General features: G+C 39.1%; 1 long non-coding RNA gene across 1 annotated transcript in view; it reads right to left on the bottom strand.

Moving 5' to 3' along the window:
• Positions 1-250: 250 nt before the first annotated feature.
• Positions 251-19,078, bottom strand: part of LOC138922976 (uncharacterized) — a 57,725-nt gene continuing 38,897 nt past the window's right edge. The window contains exon 4 of the long non-coding RNA XR_011436094.1: positions 251-3,443. This is a non-coding gene — a long non-coding RNA (uncharacterized lncRNA). The remainder of the gene's footprint in view (positions 3,444-19,078) is intronic.

The raw sequence follows: 19,078 nt of genomic DNA, 5'->3' as shown, positions 1-19,078 counted from the left end.
ACTCCTAGAAAAAATTTTATCCATTGGCAGCTATGGTGTCTTCCAGAATTTAAAGAAAAATGGACCACCATGATTGCAAAAAATATTATGGTGCCCTCATTCTCTTACAAATGTAAAAATCCGTAGACAAAGGAGTGGATGGTACATTGTAATTACTCTTCCTAAAGTACGGCAGAGTATTTGCCAGTCTTAAAATTTTTTCCTCACCCAAAGAATCAAATAAGTTAAATATGACCAGAAATAGTTGAGATCTTTGTTTACTTATTTATTTGTATTTGGTTTTGTCCCAAAAGTTTAGAACAATAAGCACAGAAAATTTTACGACATCTCAGGTAGGCTTCAAATTCCTTAGGAGGTTAATCAGAGTTGAGAATTTTTTTAAACTTCTACAAAAGCCAGATCAAGACTATAACTTACAAAAGCACTCAATGCAAGAAGGAAAACAGCCAAGAAGATACCGCAAATCTCATCTGGATCTAAATTTCACTCTCAAGTGCCTGTGACAGAACCACCTTTTCTGTGTCTATCCCCAGCAATTAACCTTCTATTCCCTTTCTTGCTTCCCTCACCTCAAAAGATAATAGCACTGAAAATCAATTTTAAATGAAAACTCAAAAGAAATTACTACAACCATCCCAGCTTCTTGATTAAGACACCCCATTCACATATACACACACACTTTACTGAAAGTTGGGGCCACTGAGGCTCACTCTTTAAAAGAAAAGGTTCCATTCTTATCAGCCAAACCTGATTACATGAAGGTATGGCTGGCCAATTTATGCCTGCTCTGGCCTTAATCTGGAAGAGACAATATTTAGGCTCTTGGCTGCTTCCAAAGTGATCTCCAAGTTTTTGACAGATCATTATTCCTACTTTTTTCCTCAAAGCAGGTTTAGAATTCTGCATTCAATACTGCCACCACCTGCATTCCAGGGCATCCTTTGACCTGGGAATGTTCCAGAGTCAGAGTAGTTAGCCAATGCCCATGGAAGACAAAAATCTACTGTTCACAAATTTGAACAGCTTGTGAGGAGTACAAATATTAGGGCAAATTCCATGGAGCATCCACCTCAGGGGCACATTCCATCAAGAGAAGCCAAGGAAAAAGGCTGGTAGAGGAAAATTAAAGGCTCTCATCTCATTCTAACACTAAACCCTATCTACTCGCACAGTTTCTTGTGCCAATGTACAATGTCAGTTGGATATAGATTGCACGTTTTAATTCCATTTTGAGCTATGTGCTGAATGAATTCCACTAATATCTTATTGTGGATAAATACGGTAAAATGGAATCATAAAAAGTGTCATCCCTTTTCACCTAACTTATTTCCAGTACAAAGGGGAAAATAAATATCATTATGGGGAAAGAAATGATAAGAAAGAAAAAGCAAACATTTATTTAATATGCAAAGAATAAAGAAGACACTTAAGCATTGAATGACCCCTAAAAAGACTTCTCTGAAAGTACAATCCACAAAGTCTGAGAAAACCAAGCTCAAATAGTTATTTCAGATATGGAACTTTTAAAATAACGTTTAAGTGATGGTATCTTCATTCTTTCTTAATGTTCATGTGTACTCTGAAAGGGAAGTTAAATATTGTGATTTTTCAATGTTGTTTTGATCCAAAGAGTTCAATTTACCGAACTTCCCCTGAAAAGTATCTGTTGTCCCACTTTCCTGAGAATAATTTGGTGTGTGTGAGGAACTGGAAGGGATTATAAGAAAACCACAAGACATAGTTCTCTTCTGGCTATTATTATTATTTGGCAACAGAACTTGAGCCTGAAAGGTTTATTTCCGTAAAGTTCAAAACACATCTTGTGTGCACTATGTAATTATCATATTATATGTTATATGTTTTACCTCCTTGAGGGAAATTTGCTCTTCTAATTTGGTTCCCAGATGGCATAATTCCCTAGGTCTATTGTGTGTGTGTGTGTGTGTTTACAAATTCATCTTAAAGCATATGTGTGATAGATGTGACAGTCCTCCAGACAAGCCCTCAGCTGGCTCTCAAGCAGGACAAGTCAAAAGTCACACTGGTTGGCCCTCAGCAGTTTTGGTATTCATGTCCAAACTTCTGTCTTCAATATTCACATAATCTTCAGCCAGTTTCTTGCAGCTTGCCTTGTTGGGCCACACGGCAATGCTACCATCTAGTGGAGCTTTTCTATCCTTTGGTGAGCATACTGCAATCTAACCCTATCAAGGAAGTCCCCACTTGTGGCTGGGTAAGTGGCCTTCTCCCAAGAACCTCCTTCCCAAAAACATTCCTTCCTATGGCAACTGCCACCCATTGATCTGTTAAGAAACTCCAACATTAGACTCATTTTTTGGAAAGTCAGCCATTAAAGAATGTATCATTATTTCCCATAGATTGTAATTTAAATATATGTAATACCTAGGAAGGAAAATTGTTCAATACCCACAATTTTCTCAAATTAACAGATTTTTTTAATGTAATCGTCAATTGAGAAGTCATTTAAGTGTAAAAGTATAGTTATACTCAGAATATAATCTGAAGAGTATACACCAAAATATTGACAATGATTACCTCTGAAGGGTACAGATGAAAGCAAAGGGAGCAAGATGTGGTGTTTTTCTTGGTTTTGCAGATTTTCTGCATTGAGCATGTACTTTTGAAATTAGACAAATAAATGTTATTCTTTGTTTATATACTAGCCAGGCAGAATTAATCAGGAACCAAGTTTTCAAGGTGATAAGGAGCAATAGCCTTTTATTACAGACAAGGAACCGAAAGCTTAGAGAATTTAAATGACTTTTCTAAGGTAACTGTGATGGTTAATTTTATGTGTCAACTTGACTGAGCCATGGGATGCCCAGACAGCTAGTTAAACATTATTTCTGAATATGTCTGTCAGGACGTTTCTAGAAAAGAGATTAGCATTTGAACTGGTGGACTGAGTAAAGCAGATGGCCCTCTCCAATGCTGGTGGTCTGATTAGAGCAAAATGCAGAGGAAGGTTGAATTTGCTCTGTGCCTGACTGCTGAGCTAGGACATGGATCTTCTCCTGCCCTCAGTGCTCCTGGTTCTCAAGCTTTCTGACTCGGACTGGAATCTACACCATCAGCTCTCCAGCTCTGAGGCCTTCTACTACACCACTGGCTTCCCTGGATGTCCTGCTTGCAGATGGCAAATCGTGGGACTTCTCATCCACCATAATCATGTAAGCCAATACCTTATAATACATATCTTTCTAGATATATGTATATATATCCTATTAATTCTGTTTCCCAGAATCAGAGAACCCTGACTAATATAGTAACACAAACAGTCATTGGCAGAATCCCAGTTTCTCAGCTTCAGTTGCAGTACTTAAGCCACTATATCATGACGCCTCTCCTCCGCCTCTTCTCTGGTTGGACTTCTTATAAAGCCTCTTTCCACAGTGCTCGTCTCACACTTATTGTGATTTTTCCTATGAACAAAAATTTAAAGTCAGGTATTTTTGTATGAAAGTGGAACTGATGCGGGGTCAGTGAGCCGAGGAGTGGAAAGAAAGATTTCTTAGGCTCTTAAGATCTGGCAGTAGTGCTCTTTTATTTAGAGAATAGAATAGCATGGGGACAGGACCCATGGGCAGTCAGAGCTTCTGCTGCTGCCGCTTCTGCTGCCCCCGCTGGCATGGGGACAAGACCCATAGGCAGGCAGAGCCGCTGCTGCTGCCCCCGCTGGCATGGGGACAGCACCCATGGTCAGGCAGAGCTGGTGCATGGGGACAGGACCCACGGGCAGTCAGAGCTCCTGATGCTGCCCCGAGTTGAAGGTTAGGGCTAATTTTATAAGGCATGGGTATGTGAGTCATCTCTTTACAAGACAAAGGAAAGAACATGAAAAAAAGTTAAAATGGTATCAGTGCAGGTGGGGTCTGGTCATTGGGTGATCCCATGACTTTTAGACAAGAATCAAATCAGATTAAGTAAAGGTTAGAAAGGTTAGAAGCCACCCTCCTAAATCAGTTACATGAGATTTCCAGACAGCAACCAACTTAAGTTCTTGCCTTCCCCATTAAGAGTTTCCAGGGACAAGGTCATCTCTCTTCTTCTTCCTGGTACAGAGAGGGAGGCACCTTTTACAGATAGAGATTTACCTTACAAATGTAAATGTGTCCCAACAAGGGCAAGTTCCATTCCTCAGAGCCTCCTTCCCTGTCACAGTTTATCAAAAGCAATCAGCCCCAAACAATCCCAATGGCAAAGAGACATATCCTGGGGTGGCCAATTTCAGGTCCCTACAAGGTCATCCCCCCTTCCTTCACAAATGCAAACGTCTCTCAAAAGGGCAAGCAAATTCCAGTCCTCGGAGCTTGCTTCTCATCTGCAATTTTAAAAGTAACCAGCCTAAAATCCTCATCAGAACATTGAGACTACAAGCAATGACATGTCTTCTGTGATGACATTCTACATAAGTGACAAGAATTGAGTACAATCTCATGCATAAATTAGTGTGCGACATCCAATTACCAGTTGATCAAAATACCCCTGACAAACTAATAATACTGGAATATTGACTAATATTTTCAGACTTTTTTATTAAAATAGTCTCAAGATGATATAACATAAGGATAATATATAAGATAAAATGTGAAAGCTCTAACAAAAACCTAAAAATCTTTCTGAAATATCAAAAAAGCAATAATTCTACCCTAACACTGACTTTGTAAAACCCATGAGATGTTCACTTTTGTTTCCCAGAGCCTCCCACCCTTGGCCTACTTGCAAATAAGCAGGATATAACCCAAAAACACTATTGACCAAATAAATATAGCAATTATTTCTATTCATTTTCAATTAAAAAAAATTCCTATCTAACTTTTATCACTACCCCTTGCTATCATTTGTTGAGTACTTACTACATTCTAGGTGCTTTGCAAACATCTCCAATTCTCAGAATAAACCTACAAGATGGGTGGTGTTACCATTTGCTTAACTAATGAAGAAGATGAGGCTCCAAGAGCTACTTGCCCAACTAACTCACACAGAGACACTTCCATTTCTGTCCTCATGAAGATTAAACATTTATGTCTGTAGTTGCATTTAAGTACTTTGTATGATAGGTGCTAACAAGTTATATCTAGGAGCATTTAAGTACTTTGTATGATAGGTGCTAACAAGTTATATCTAGGATCTTGTTTATAATAAGCCAGGTCACCAAACCATTTCAGCAGTTGATCAGTCGCTCACTTTACAAGCATCTTCCTTTGCAGACAAAGTATACAGACATGAAATTAATTAACTGCTCCCTCTTAAAAAGGCTCAGTCTACTCAAGGACGCAGCAGGAGGGCCGTATGAGAGACTCCTCAGAAAGAGAAAACATTTAATCTAGTTCTTTGATAGAATTTCCTGAGTGCGAGGTAAACCGCCCAGTCTCCTAGAACATCAAAACTTCAGCTGAAAATGAGCTAATCTTTCAATCAGCTCATTTGGGCTCTTTGGCAGAGGCAGAGGAAGCTTGGACAGTCACAGTCTGTTGTGAGACCTGGGATTTTCTTCCTCAGTGCTATTATTTTGGCACCTTTCACAAGCAATAAATCCTTTAAAGCCTAACAAGTAATTGTAGAGAGATTGAAACTAAAGCTGCTATAGTTGCAAAGCTTTTAATGTGTCACTGGAGCAAACCATCATGTTCACTGTTCTGAAGAGAAATGTCCTTCGATACTTTGGGGTTATTTTTTACCACCTACTATATATTTGGCACTGTGTTAGAAACTGCAAGGACTATACACACATATACACACACATATGCACACCCAAAACAGTAATTCCTGTCTCAAGAAATTTAATACAACAAGGAAGGGGCAAAATGTTTACAAGTAATAATCACAATTTTTTACTGAAATTTCCCTAGTATCTTTGCAAGAAGAGATTCATAGTTGGGACAGTCCAAACTTATCAAATCCAAATATAAAGTTATAGGATTTTGTATGGGTCAAGGTCCCACCAGAAAACGGAATTCTCCCCAGATGGTTCAAATGAAGAGATTTTAATAAAGGTACCAACACAACAAAGGTGTGGGAAGAATTGAGCTGGCAAACAAGGAATGATGAAGTGTCTAGAGACCCCATCATGAGAAGGCGTTACCATTCCTAGGGCTAAAGGGGTAAGAGGAGAAAATGGTATTAAAGAAGCCCCATAAGAGCTCAATTGCAGGAGAGGCTGCCCAGCAGGCGCTGAATCATGAAGGAGCACATCTACCGCAGGAGAAACAGCTATATGGAAGCAGGGAGGAAGCAAGGAAAAAAGATACCCACATCTTCTTTCCTTCTACCCATTCATGTCCTCCCAGTGTCTCCTCTGGCTGAACCCAAATGGAATTCAGCTGGAAAGGGGGCCCAGGTAATGCTGTTCACAGTCAAGAGTCAACTGTCAGAGAACAAAGGAAGAGGGAGGGAGGACAAATACACAATATTACCGCATACGCCAATGAACTGTTGTTATTATAAATAGTAAATACAAAGGACTTACTATGCCAGACACTGGTCTAAGTGTTTTACATACATTAATTATTTAATCCTCACAATGACCTTATGAGTTAGGAATATTATTATCCCCATTTAAGAGGCACAAGGAAGTTAAGCAACTTGCCCAAGATCACGTAGCTGGGAAGAGGTAAAGCCCAGACTGGAAGCTGGGTGATCCGGCTCCAAAGCTCCAGGCCTTAAACATTATGTTTCACTGACTATCCTAAGCCAAAAACCCTCTCTCCACAACAACACCCTGGAGCAGCATCTCTGGACATGGAATCAACAAGTAAAACCAAATTTGATGCCTCAGCATTTCACCAAATACTTCTTGCTAATGAACACAGAGAGTAAATGTTTGGGATGTACACTCCTCTACCATACAAGGAAAGAAAATTAAGTATCATTTAGATTTTGCCTTTAATTCCCATAGATGCAGGAATTCTTGGAGGAGTAGTGGGAAAATAATCAGAAAACACTCCATTGCAAAGGAGAAAACCAGTGGCGGAAAGGAAAAAGACATGATTTAAAGCCCGAAGAGAGAAGTTATTTTCACAAAGAGCAACTACCGCCATTGCTTTGCCTCTGGTTCAAGCTGAACCTGGAGAAATGTTGATGTTCTTGAACTAGTAAAATTGTAAAGCTCCTCAGAGACGTTTCTTCTTGGAGGCAGAAGAAAACTGATTAGCCATTTAACCTGAGGTAGGTATGCCACTCAAGTTTAAAAGGAAGCAGGCATAAAGAAGGACTTATTCAAACAAGTCTGCCATAATCACCAGATTGTTGTTGCAACTCATCACATCCTTCCTGAAAAATATGGAAGAAATGCTAAGCTTTCCCTGGCCCCTAATAAATCACTCCGGAGCTGCCACTCCCAGGCTAAATCTTCCGGTCCGCTCCCTACCTCTCCCTTTTTTTCTTCATATTTTTCCTCTCTCATATTTCCAGTCTCAGTTCAAGGGGATGAGAAGAGAATATGAGCAAAAGTAGACCATTTTTGGCCCTGTTGTTACCCTAAATAACTAAGAAAATAAGAGTATGACTCTCCTGCTCCTGCTTTTGCTCAAAATTTCTGCATCAGAAACCATAGTGGACAAGTGTCCACCAGAAGGGCATATTATTTTGGCTTGTTACTTCAAGAGAGTAGGTGGCCACTTAAAAAGATGCAAGTTTTAAGATGGATCAGAAGACTCTCTTGTCCAGAGCTTCTCTCCCACTATCCTGTACCAAGGCATACCATTTTCTGAAGATTTATTTCTTGTAACTATCCATAAAAATATTAGCTTAAATGTATATGTTTAAGACATTTCAAAGGCGATTAGAAGCATTACCCATTTGATCTTCATAACAAACCTATGATTTATCCAACTTGCTTGTCTCTGTTTGTGTCACCACCATTGTTTATGGTGGTGCTTCTTGACGATTTGAAAATTAAATGAGGCAGAGCATAGTCTGAAAAGGGAGAAAAAGAGTAACTTTACAGCAGGGAAACCTGACAAACACTACTTCAGCCAGGTTAAACAGGTTAACATCAAGAGTGATAACACATGTTAATAGTATGTACTCTTGATGTTACGAAAATGGCACTTTATCTCTGTGGTTTTCTTCCCCCAAACTCATAAACCCAGTCCAAATCATGAAAAAAAATATCAGACAAATCCCAAATGAGAGACATTCTACAAAATCCCTGGTCAGTACTCCTCAAAACTGTCAAGGTAGGGGCAGACCCAGTGGCATAGTGGTTAAATTTGTGGGCTCCACTTCAGCGGCCCAGGGTTCACAGGTTTGGATCCCAGGCATGGACCTAGCACCACTTGTCAAACCACAGTGTGGCAGCATCCCACATACAAAATAGAGGAAGAGTGGCACATATGTTAGCTCAGCAACAATCTTCCTTAAGCAAAAGAGCAGGATTGGCAACAGATGTTAGTTCAGGGCCAGTCTTTCTCACCAAAAAAAAAAAAAAAAACTCTGTCAAGGTCACCGCAAACAAAGAAAGTCTGAAAAACTATCACAGCCAAGAAGAACTGATACATGACAACGAAAAATAATGTGGTATCCTGGGTGGGATGCCGGAACAGAAGGACATTAGGTGAAAAATAAGAAAATCAGAATAATGTCACTATTGTTAATTTTAATATAGTTAATAATATATCAGTATTGGTTCATTAATTGTGACAAAAAACCATACTAATATATTAATAATAGGGTAAAATGGGTGTGGAGTATATCGGAACTCTCTGTACTATCTTCACAATTTTTCTCTAAATCTAAAACTGTTCTAAAAAATTTAGTTTATTTTAAAAAATGAAATGAGGTAATGTATAGAAAGCTTTTTGTAAACCACAGTATATTATTAGGGTGCTAATGGTGGTAACGATTAGAGCTGTCTTTTAGTGACAATCTGGCAGTAGCTGTAAAGTGGATTAGTGCAGTATTCACAAAGGATTTTCCTTGGCTCAAATTTCTGCTACAATACTCAAGATTTCAGTTCTTTAGAAATCATAAATTTTCAGATACATAACTTTTGAAAGCGGTTCTGCTTATCATCAGATAGACCTCAGAAATTATCCAATAGTTCCTTAATCATTCTGCAAGTCATTTTTTTAGGACCCACCATGTGTCAGGCACTATCCTAGTGGGAACACAAAGGTGAGCCGAGCTCCCAACCCTCAAGGAGTGAAACTGTCAAAGAGAAAAGTAAAAGAAACTAATGTTTATTGAGGGCCTATAGCATAACAAGAATTTTACCTACAGTGCCTCATCTAATACTCACAGAAACCTTCTAAAAAATCTTCATTATTGCCCAAAGGAGAGGCATTTGTTCCCATAGCATCCAGTCCTTATCCCTATTCTGGCGCTTACCGCATAGTGGAGCAATAGCCAACAGACTGTCCACACCCTCAGCTAGAATGTCAACTCCTTGAGGACAAGTACTTGTTCGTTGTTGTGGCTCCAGCCACAACATATTACCTGCCCATAACTGGTGAAGACAATGAATGAGATTTTGTCAAGACTCTTTCAGTTGAAGTGATAAAAATCTAAATCAAAAAGTAATTTATCAGCTCAGGGACCTGAAAAGGCTGAGGGGAACTTCTGGTGCTCTGCCTTCATGTGGACTGTCTTCTGCCTGAACAGTCCTGGTCTCTCCCCAAACCCACTCACTCATCCTGTGAGAGAAGGAGGGACTTAGAAAGTTGGCATATTTAGGAGAGAGTCCTGCTCAGTTCAGCCTCTTCTGCTCCCCAGCTTAGGGCACAGGGATCTGCCTCCCTACGTTTCTGTGGGCAGAGAATTCTGGTCTGTATCTACCATGCGCTAAACTTACTATGTGGGATTTGGTTCTGTAAATCCAATTCAGGAGAGAATACTAAGAAGTCCACTGTGCCTGCACATCTAAATTATGTTTACTAATCCAGCTTTCATTAGTGTTATACAGTTGATATTTTGATCTCCATCTATCTAACACCTGTTGCTATCACTCCATTGGTTCCCAACTTAAAGGGGGGAAAATGGGAAGTTGTTCATTAGCCCCTAAAATCCCACTAGAAAATACAGGAGTACTGGGTCTCAGGTGTAACTGAATTCAGGCACTCAGATCATGGCAGAAGAATTCAGACTCTCCATCTCTCAGTTCTGCTCTTCCCTGCATTGGTTTCACTCTTAGGTGGGCTTTCTTCAGCGGCTTGACACCTGCTGGGTCTAGGATTATAACTCCTCAAGCTTAGCAACGAGGGAAAGTGAGCTGCTTCTTCCCAATTTTTTCAATAAAAATCCTGAGATTTACTCTGCTTCAAATGATTTAGGTCCTGTGTCTATCCCTGAACCAATTACTGTGACCAGGGGGTCAGAAAGCATTGATTAGCCAGGCTTGAGTCACAGGAAGCCAGGGGAGGGGTCAGCACCTTCAAAGCACGTGTACTTAGAGCACAGGAGGTGTGGTGCTGTTACCAGAATAAGGGGGAGAGGCTGAAGCAAAAAGAGCGGAAGTCTACCACAGTTATTACTAACTCCTTTTTACAGAAAGAAAAACAGGGCACACGGCTTGTATGGGGCAAACATATAATTTAAAATTAAAAGTGTCTGCCCCCAAGTCTGTGTGCTTTCCTTTACACGAAGATGCCTCCCTAAGTTTCCATCAACAAATCTCACTACCCTTACAAATGATCTAGCTGAAGAAGTGGTAGAAACTCTTAAAAAGATTCTAGATCATATTGGTGGAAGAGAACTTACTCGATTTCTTATCATTTAACATGCCACTCTGTGTCCTATGGTAAGAATCACTCCTGCTGAATACCTAATGGGGCAACACCTCAATGCTTTTCTGGACCAGCTCTGCTCCAATTTAATGAGTCATCTAAGATAAACTGGGTCATATTTGGAAGACTGATTAATGTGCACCTGTTCTTTGCTTTTTTTCACCTTGATTGTTAATACTTGCTAGGAACTGTATGCAATGAGTCCAAGATAAGAAGTGTACTTTTTTTCTGAAACTCAACTTACTCTCCACTCTGCCTGGTAGCAGAAAACTTAAACTTACCAACTCAGGTTAAACTCAGTTAATTTGGGACTTTCCCAGTCAAATCAGAGTAAACTCAATTTAGGGGTCCCCCTCATTTAGGCTAGTTAGTTTAGTGTCATGGCATCAGGGTAAGGTACCTGCTCCTCAATCTGTGCTGACTTCTGCTGATATGCACCTCATTCATCTGATTCATGGAAGGCATCATATCTCCGTGCTGGCATCTGCTGAGGACATCTACCTATCTGTGCTGCTTTCCAGTGGTGGTCCCTTGTTACAAATGCAAGGCCCTTCACTGCCTTCTTTCAAGGCCACATCCACACCACTCTTGGCTGTACAGAAAAAGATTTGGCTACTCCTCACACCACATATGAGAACAAGGAGATTCTCTATAAGACTCTTCTCCTAGCAACCCTGTGCTGTCTCCAGCTACTCTGCGGATCCATGGATAAGGATTGGGGCAGCCCTGGGCAACCAGGCATGGAGTAGAGCACCTAACCCCTCTCCTCTGAGTTCACCCAGCCCTGGGGCCAAGACTGACACTGGGTCAAGTGTAGGGAAAAGCAGAGGGCCCCTTTCCAGAGACCTCTACCAGTGTCTGATGCCATTCCTTTCCAACTCTTTCTCCATAGCCCAAGGAATCTTTATCAAGTCTATGAAAGGAAAAACACTCTGTTGCATTATGAGTTCTTGCCAATCTTCCAATCTTTTCCTTCAACTACTGTCTCTACCAGGAGTTTTAAACATAGAAGCTAGGATCAACTGTTTGGTTTTTTATTTCAGTTGTTCTGCCAGGCCTCCCTTCTCTTAAATAGTGAGCTCAGGCTGCCTGAAATGGAGATAGAGGCAATTTGAAAAAAAATGACTAAAAATGAAAATGCTCTTGTTAATGTCAAAATTCTCCCCGTGACAAAAGTATAGAATGCAATTAGGAAAATATAATGTTCTCAAGTTAAATAGACTATGAATACTTGCTTTCAGAATGACTTGACAAACTCCTTCACAGCCATTTCACAATAATCTTTGGGCTACCCTAGGAAATGACCAGAGCAACCAACTGAAAAGACCTGTGTGTGGGGGTCCTCCCTGGCTAAGCCCTTCAGTGTATGGGAACTAAGGCAGGAGGAGAGGTCACCCCTCATGCTTAGCAATCAGAGACTTTTACAAGAAACATTATAACTTTATCATTGACTTTATAACTCCAAACCACGCCAAGGATCAAGAGGACACCACGTGGACAGAGGTTTCCAATTTCCCCCTGCCACTATGACATCACTCTCAGACTCCATCTTAAAGAAAAGTATGAAAGGAGATAGAAATCTGAAGGGCCATGAGTTATATCTAAAAAACATTGAGCTATCAAGAGACTACACCAGAGGAGAGTAAAAGTTTATAAATTGCAAAGCATAAAGTTTATTTTTTCTTAACTACCCAGTGAGATTGTCAGCAATAGGAAAACATGCTATATTTTCCTTGCACTTCTGAGAGTAATGAGAGTGACTGCTGCTCTGCTAGCCAATCCTCCAAAATCAATCTTTCCAACAGTAGTATATAGCAAAATGGAATGAAGCAAGACAGTAATAACTGCTCCCAGGTAGCAAATCACAAAATTCCAAATCAACTGTCACAAAAGCTCGTACTCTGTTTACTACTTTGGCTGAGTTGTGGATATTGAGGTGATTAAGAAAAAAATACATGGAAGGAAGCAAGGAGGGGATAGGGGGTAGATGGACAGAGGGAAGGAGGGAGGGAGACAGGAAGGGACAGAGGGAGAGAAAGAAAAGGAAGGAGGAAAGAGAGAAACAAAAATGATGTGTTGTACATAATAACTCTATGGTAAAATCATTTCCTCAAGTTATGAGTGAAATGAAAGCTGATGATAGTGCCAGATTGTTCAAATAAGTAATGCTTCAAAAATTTCCCTTCAGTATATCCCCAGGGAATTTAAAGCAACAAAGAAAAAAAAATTAAAGTTTTCTTATCTTTACATATCCTCCTGGTTTGAGTTTCTTCTCCAGAAGAACTTGAAAACTTTCTATGCAGCAGATGTAAAATTACCTATTTATGAAATCTTATAAAATGTTGCATTTAAAAATAATGAATGGGGGCTGGCCCAGTGGCATAGTGGTTAAGTTCACGCACTCTGCTTCAGCAGCCTGGGGTTCACAGGTTCGGATCCTAGGCGCAGATCTGCACACAGCTCATCAAGCCATGCTGTGGTGGTGTCCCACATACAGAATGTAGGAAGATTGGCACAGATGTTAGCTCAGGGACAATGTTCCTCAACAAAGAAAGAATGAATGAAATAAAGAAAAAGAAGGAAGAAATAGAGGGGAAAGGAGCATAAAGCAACCTAAAGCCCTTGAACATCTACACATTAATGATTTTTCTTAATGTCTCCAAAGCTTCATGTACTTACAGGTAAGTTCTAAAACCCAGATCCATTTACCACCTGACTTCTATGCTACTGCTTATAGCTGGAAAAGATACAATCCTCTCAGCAGAGTTGTAACCCGTTTACCAGACTACACTGCAAATGAGCCTTCTTTCCTCCCAGGTTCCCCAGAAAGGGTGTAATGGCAACTCCAGTCACTATAATTGTTCCACAAATGCCTTCAAGGAGATTTGAGAAGACCCAAAAGCCCACAAAGCTTATTGGCTTATATAAAGAATGCATGAAGGAGTTTTATTTTCAATTCAATTTCTTAATTTTTTTTTATTATTTTCCCCAGCACAGAGTAGTCTTTGTGCCTGTGAATTCCCTAAACGTTTATATCCCAAAGGACACAGAAGTGTGAAAACTGTGACTCATGTTCTTGATAAATTCATATTATAAGACATGGCCTTGAAAATGAAAAGCAAATGAAATCCTTCTTTCCTCTAAATTTTCTTTCATGTCAAAGGTTAGTCTTGCTTATTCAACAACTTAGACCTCAGCACTTGAAAAATAAGGAGTCTATCCAAGTGGTATCAACAGCTAAGATTTTAGAAACATGAACAGAATGTCTTTAGAAAAATAACTCAGGGTTAGCAGTTAGAGAAAAGTTCACAGTTTTACTAGTTCAGAAATAAATTACTGCAAACTGAGTAACTGATACAACATGCTCATTTGTTAACTCCCCCATAACCCACCAAGAAAGTTTAAGAATGAGGATGTTTGACATAAACTGCCTGACTCACTCTTAGAACACACTGAAATCTTGAGTATTCATCCTATAAAATAAAACTGTCAAGAATGTAACAATCAAAAAATAAATTCAACTCTTTTCTAGGAAAAGTATAATAATTAGACCTATACTTTAAGCCAACAACAAATCCCAACCACAGATTACCCACTGAATAGAACATAAATTTTTTTAATAAATTTATTATTTGTTCTTTCTCCCCCACCATTTGCAGTTAATGAGAACAAATCTCTGACAGGCCACCAAAGAATTTAGCTTAAATAGCAGATAACTTGCATATTGATCATACCTCATTCTGTTTTGGAAAAGATTGGGACTTCTTTTTGTGTTTAGCTTGCACATGGAACATTATGAAGTTGTGAATGAAAATAGGAAGGTCACAAAATTTACCTGCCAAAAATGCCTTTAATTAAGCTGTCTGTTAACTTGGACTATCTCATCTACTCTATAAATTCTTGGTCTGTATTAAGGTAAAAATAAGAGCTAACATGTAGTAAGTGCTTACTATGTGCCAGGCACTGTTTAGAGCATTGATAGAAATTAACTCAAATTATATTCATAAGAATTTTTCCATCCTTTGGAAGAAAAACTAAAACCAATCGGGAATATGAAAACAATCTGATTTGTTTGGATGGCTAGATCATTAACTAATTTTTTCTCTCATTTTGATTTCCATTAGTGTTCTTCGTACATTCACAGAGTAAATACAAACGTAAAGTTTTTTTAAACATCTTCCAAACATTATTTGCCAACTGGAACATGGGGACAAGTCTTCACAGGGCTGCTGCATTAGTTTTACATACTGCAAAAATCTCTCCAAAACACCACTTGTATTCATACAATATTTAACTGTTTACTGGATCTAATCCAACTTCTTAGCTGGCCACGTGAGTCACTTTTTTTAAATCTCACCACCTCTCTGTACAACCCTCCATCCCAGTCGGGCCCAGATTCACAACTAAATACTTCCCATTGCCTATCTTAACTCACCTTCCCTTCTCTCCTCCTTACAAATAGACTCATCACTCCTCTCTGCTAACCACGTCTTCCCCATCCTTCACCTTCCAGGTTACATTTCCCTATCTCCTTGTAAGTCTTCCCCAGCCTACACAGATCTAACTGAAATGTACAGGGTACCTACAATGTGCTTGGCACTTTTTGTATGTTATTTAATCCTTTAAACAATTCTAGAGATAGTTAATAATATCTCTATTAGATACACAAGGATTAAAAAGATTGTGATTTATCCAGGGTGGTAGAACTAGGGTTCACACTCGGTTATGCTGATCCACCCTGCACTTAAGAGCTTATACCACACAAATAAGTCCTTAAATTTTTATTTTCTTGTAATGTTCTCTAATTTCTTAATATATATGAAATCCGTGTGATCCCCTAAGTTCCCTGAGGTCCAGGTCTCATGCAGGGCACACCATAAGTGCTTACTTAATACTGCTGACTTGAACTGGCAGAAAAGGAAGACCTCAAAACTGATAAGAAGTTCCCATTAAAAGGTTACTCTTTAAATATTAAATTATCCCAAAATTTCCTAAAAGAACAGTAAGCTACCAGAAGCTTCAGACAGCCTGGTAGTAGCTTCAAGAAAGCACCATCATAGAGAAACATTCAATGCGTGTTTGAAGATGATAATGAGAAACTCTAGAGGGAATTGGTCCTCTGACAGAAAGGAGCAGAAGTGTCAGAGAAAGATCACAGTTGTCCTGCAAAATGTTAAGCATCCAAACACTTAACTTCCAAAGAGTGTTCTTAAGAATAAGTAGGAAAGATAAATAGGGTGTTTCCTTCTATCACTTTCATGTTCCAACACATTTCCTTTTCTTTTGACCCCAGAGGTCCACGTCAGCCAAAGCAGTTTAGAAGACAACTAAATTGGGTTGTTTCATCAGCACTAAGTAAATTCTGACATAATTCTTTACCCTCTGTCCAGAGGCCCAGATCCAAATGGAAAGGAGGTAGAGCAATGCCTGGACATGTCTCAACAATCACTCACCCAGCTCCTACTCTGGCACCACCAGGGAAAATCCAGCCAAATACCCTAAGTTGCCATCTTGCATCCCTCCTACACCAGGCCCTCCAACTGTATTACAGAATTTCAAGCCCTGACATGGTGCCCTGAGGATGGAGCTAACACCCAATAAGCTCAGAGCCACAGAGCTATCCGGGTAAAGCAAACCTTTGATAGCAGTGGCTTTCAACCTTAGCCTATGGCTAATGGCCATACCTCTAAAAGCGAACTCCTACCCAACACCTTTTCAAGCAGTCTCCTTGGCAATCCTTAAACAGTAATCATTTCCATCACCATGGCCCTTACTGCTTCTTCATAATTAGTCCTTTGGAAACAGTGAACAAACCAGCAACTAAAAACTCCTAGCTCCTCACTGCAGTCCTGTTCAGCAGCGTGTATGAGTCTCTGTGTGACTTTTATTCTGGGCATGCGGCAGCTGCAGCACAGCTGACCCATCCTTCAACAGCCTCAATTGCCTGGTTTTCAGGGGTCAGAGACAACTCTCCAGCTGCCACGTCTATGCCCAATGACAGGGTAAAGGATCTTTTCCACAGATAAGCAAGGTTAATAAACAGCCCAAATCACTGATTTCTTATTCTTTCTAATCTCCTTCCCTCTCCTGTGCCAATGAACCTCCCTCAGCTATGGACGGCCTTCTGTCACCAACACTATTAAGCCCACTGCCATGTTCCCCCATGATTTATAGACAATACCACTGTAACAAGACTTGGGGCAGTGGAGGAAAGGGGTATGATACCTTATTGAGAAAGTTGGTTCACTAAGCCATTCATCCTTTCAAGAACTGCTTTAAATACTCCTAAGAAAAGTAATAAAGCATTATTACCTCCTCAAGCCTCCAGGCACACTTATATAAAACACTATATCAGCCAAGAATGTATTTTCTTTCGATTTAGTTTTTAAGGAATTGCTAGACTATCTTATGAAACATTTCCAAAATATAAATATATACGTATATTCTTATTATACATAGTGTTGTATATAAACATATAACCACAAGAATTTAGAAATATATATTTATATATAGCTATATATTCATTATATTTTGAATTTCATAAATTATGTATATTTATATATTTATTCATACATAAATATATTTATCCATACATAAATATACAAATACTGTATAATATATATTTTTATGTATGTATATATTTTCATAAAATATGTTAATATAAATATATAGTAACAAATATTTCAAATAACACATTTATATAAAATCTATTCTATATATAAATATGAATGTTTTCTAAAATATAACTATATATACCCTCACCTTGAACAAGACCCTGTGAGAGTCATTCAAATCCACAGTGAAAGACCCTGAATAGCCAAAGGATTCCTGAGAAAAAAGAACAAAGCTAGAGATACCACACTCCCTGATTTCAAAATATACTACAAAGCCATAGTAACCAAAACAGCATGGTACTGGCACAAAAACAGACACACAGATCAATGGAACAGAATCGCGAGCCCAGAAATAAACCCACACATTTATGGACAGCTAATATTCGACAAGGGAGCCAAGAGCATACAATGGAGAAAAGAGAGTCTCTTCAATAAATGGTGTTGGGAAAACTGGACAGCCACATGCAAAAGAATGAAAGTAGACCATTATCTTACACCATGCACAAAAATCAACTCAAAATGGATTAAAGACCTGAATGTAAGACCCAAAACCATGAAACTTCTACAAGAAAACATAGCCAGTATGCTCTTTGACATCATTCTTAGCAGCATATTTTCAAGTACCATGTCTGACCGGGCAAGGGAAACAAAAGAAAAAATGAACAAATGGGACTACATCAAACTAAAAAGCTTCTGCACAGCAAAGGAAACCATCAACAAAACGAAAAGACAACCTAACAATTGGGAGAAGATATTTGCAAACCATATATCAGATAAGGGATTAATACCCAAAATATACAAAGAACTCATACAGCCCAACAACAAAAAAACAAACCAATCAATTAAAAAATGGGCAAAAGATCCGAACAGAGATTCTCCAAAGATATACGGATGTCCAGCAGGCATATGAAAAGATGTTCAACACCATTAGCTATCAGGGAAATGCAAATCAAAACTACAATGAGGTATCATCTCACTCCAGTCAGAATGGCTATAATTAATAAGGCAGGAAACGACAAGTGTTGGAGAGGATGTGGAGAGAAGGGAACCCTTGTTCACTGCTGTTGGGAGTGCAAACTGGTGCAGCCGCAATGGAAAGCAGTATGGAGTATCCTCAGAAAATTAAGAAAAGATCTACCATATGATCCAGCTATTCCACTGTTGGGTATTTATCCAAAGAACTTGAAAACACAAAGGCATAAAGATACATGCACCCCTATGTTCACTGCAGCATTATTCATAATAGCCATGACATGGAAGCAAGCTAGGTGCCCATTAAGGGACGAATGGATAAAGAAGATGTGGTATATATACACAATGGAATACAACTCAGCCATAAGAAATGATAAAATCCAGCCATCTGTGACAACATGGACGGCCCTTGAGGGTATTATGCTGAGTGAAATAAGTCAGAGGGAGAAAGTCAAATACCGTATGATCTCACTCATAAGTAGAAGATAAAAACAATGACAAACAAACACATAGCATTGGAGATTGGACTGGTGGTTACCATAGGGGAAGGAGGAGGGAGGGCAAAAGGGGTGATTAGGCTCACATGTGAGGGGACGGACTACAGTTAGTTTTTGGGTGGTGAACATGATGTAATCTACACAGAATTCAAAATATATTACGATGTACATCTGAAAGATATATATTGTTATAATCCAATGTTCCTGCAATTAAAAAAAAATTTAAAAATTTTTTAAAAATCCACAGTGT

Source organism: Equus caballus, chromosome 2, assembly GCF_041296265.1.
Source record: "Equus caballus isolate H_3958 breed thoroughbred chromosome 2, TB-T2T, whole genome shotgun sequence".
Taxonomy (NCBI): domain Eukaryota; kingdom Metazoa; phylum Chordata; class Mammalia; order Perissodactyla; family Equidae; genus Equus; species Equus caballus.
This window is presented reverse-complemented; position numbering and strand designations above follow the sequence as displayed.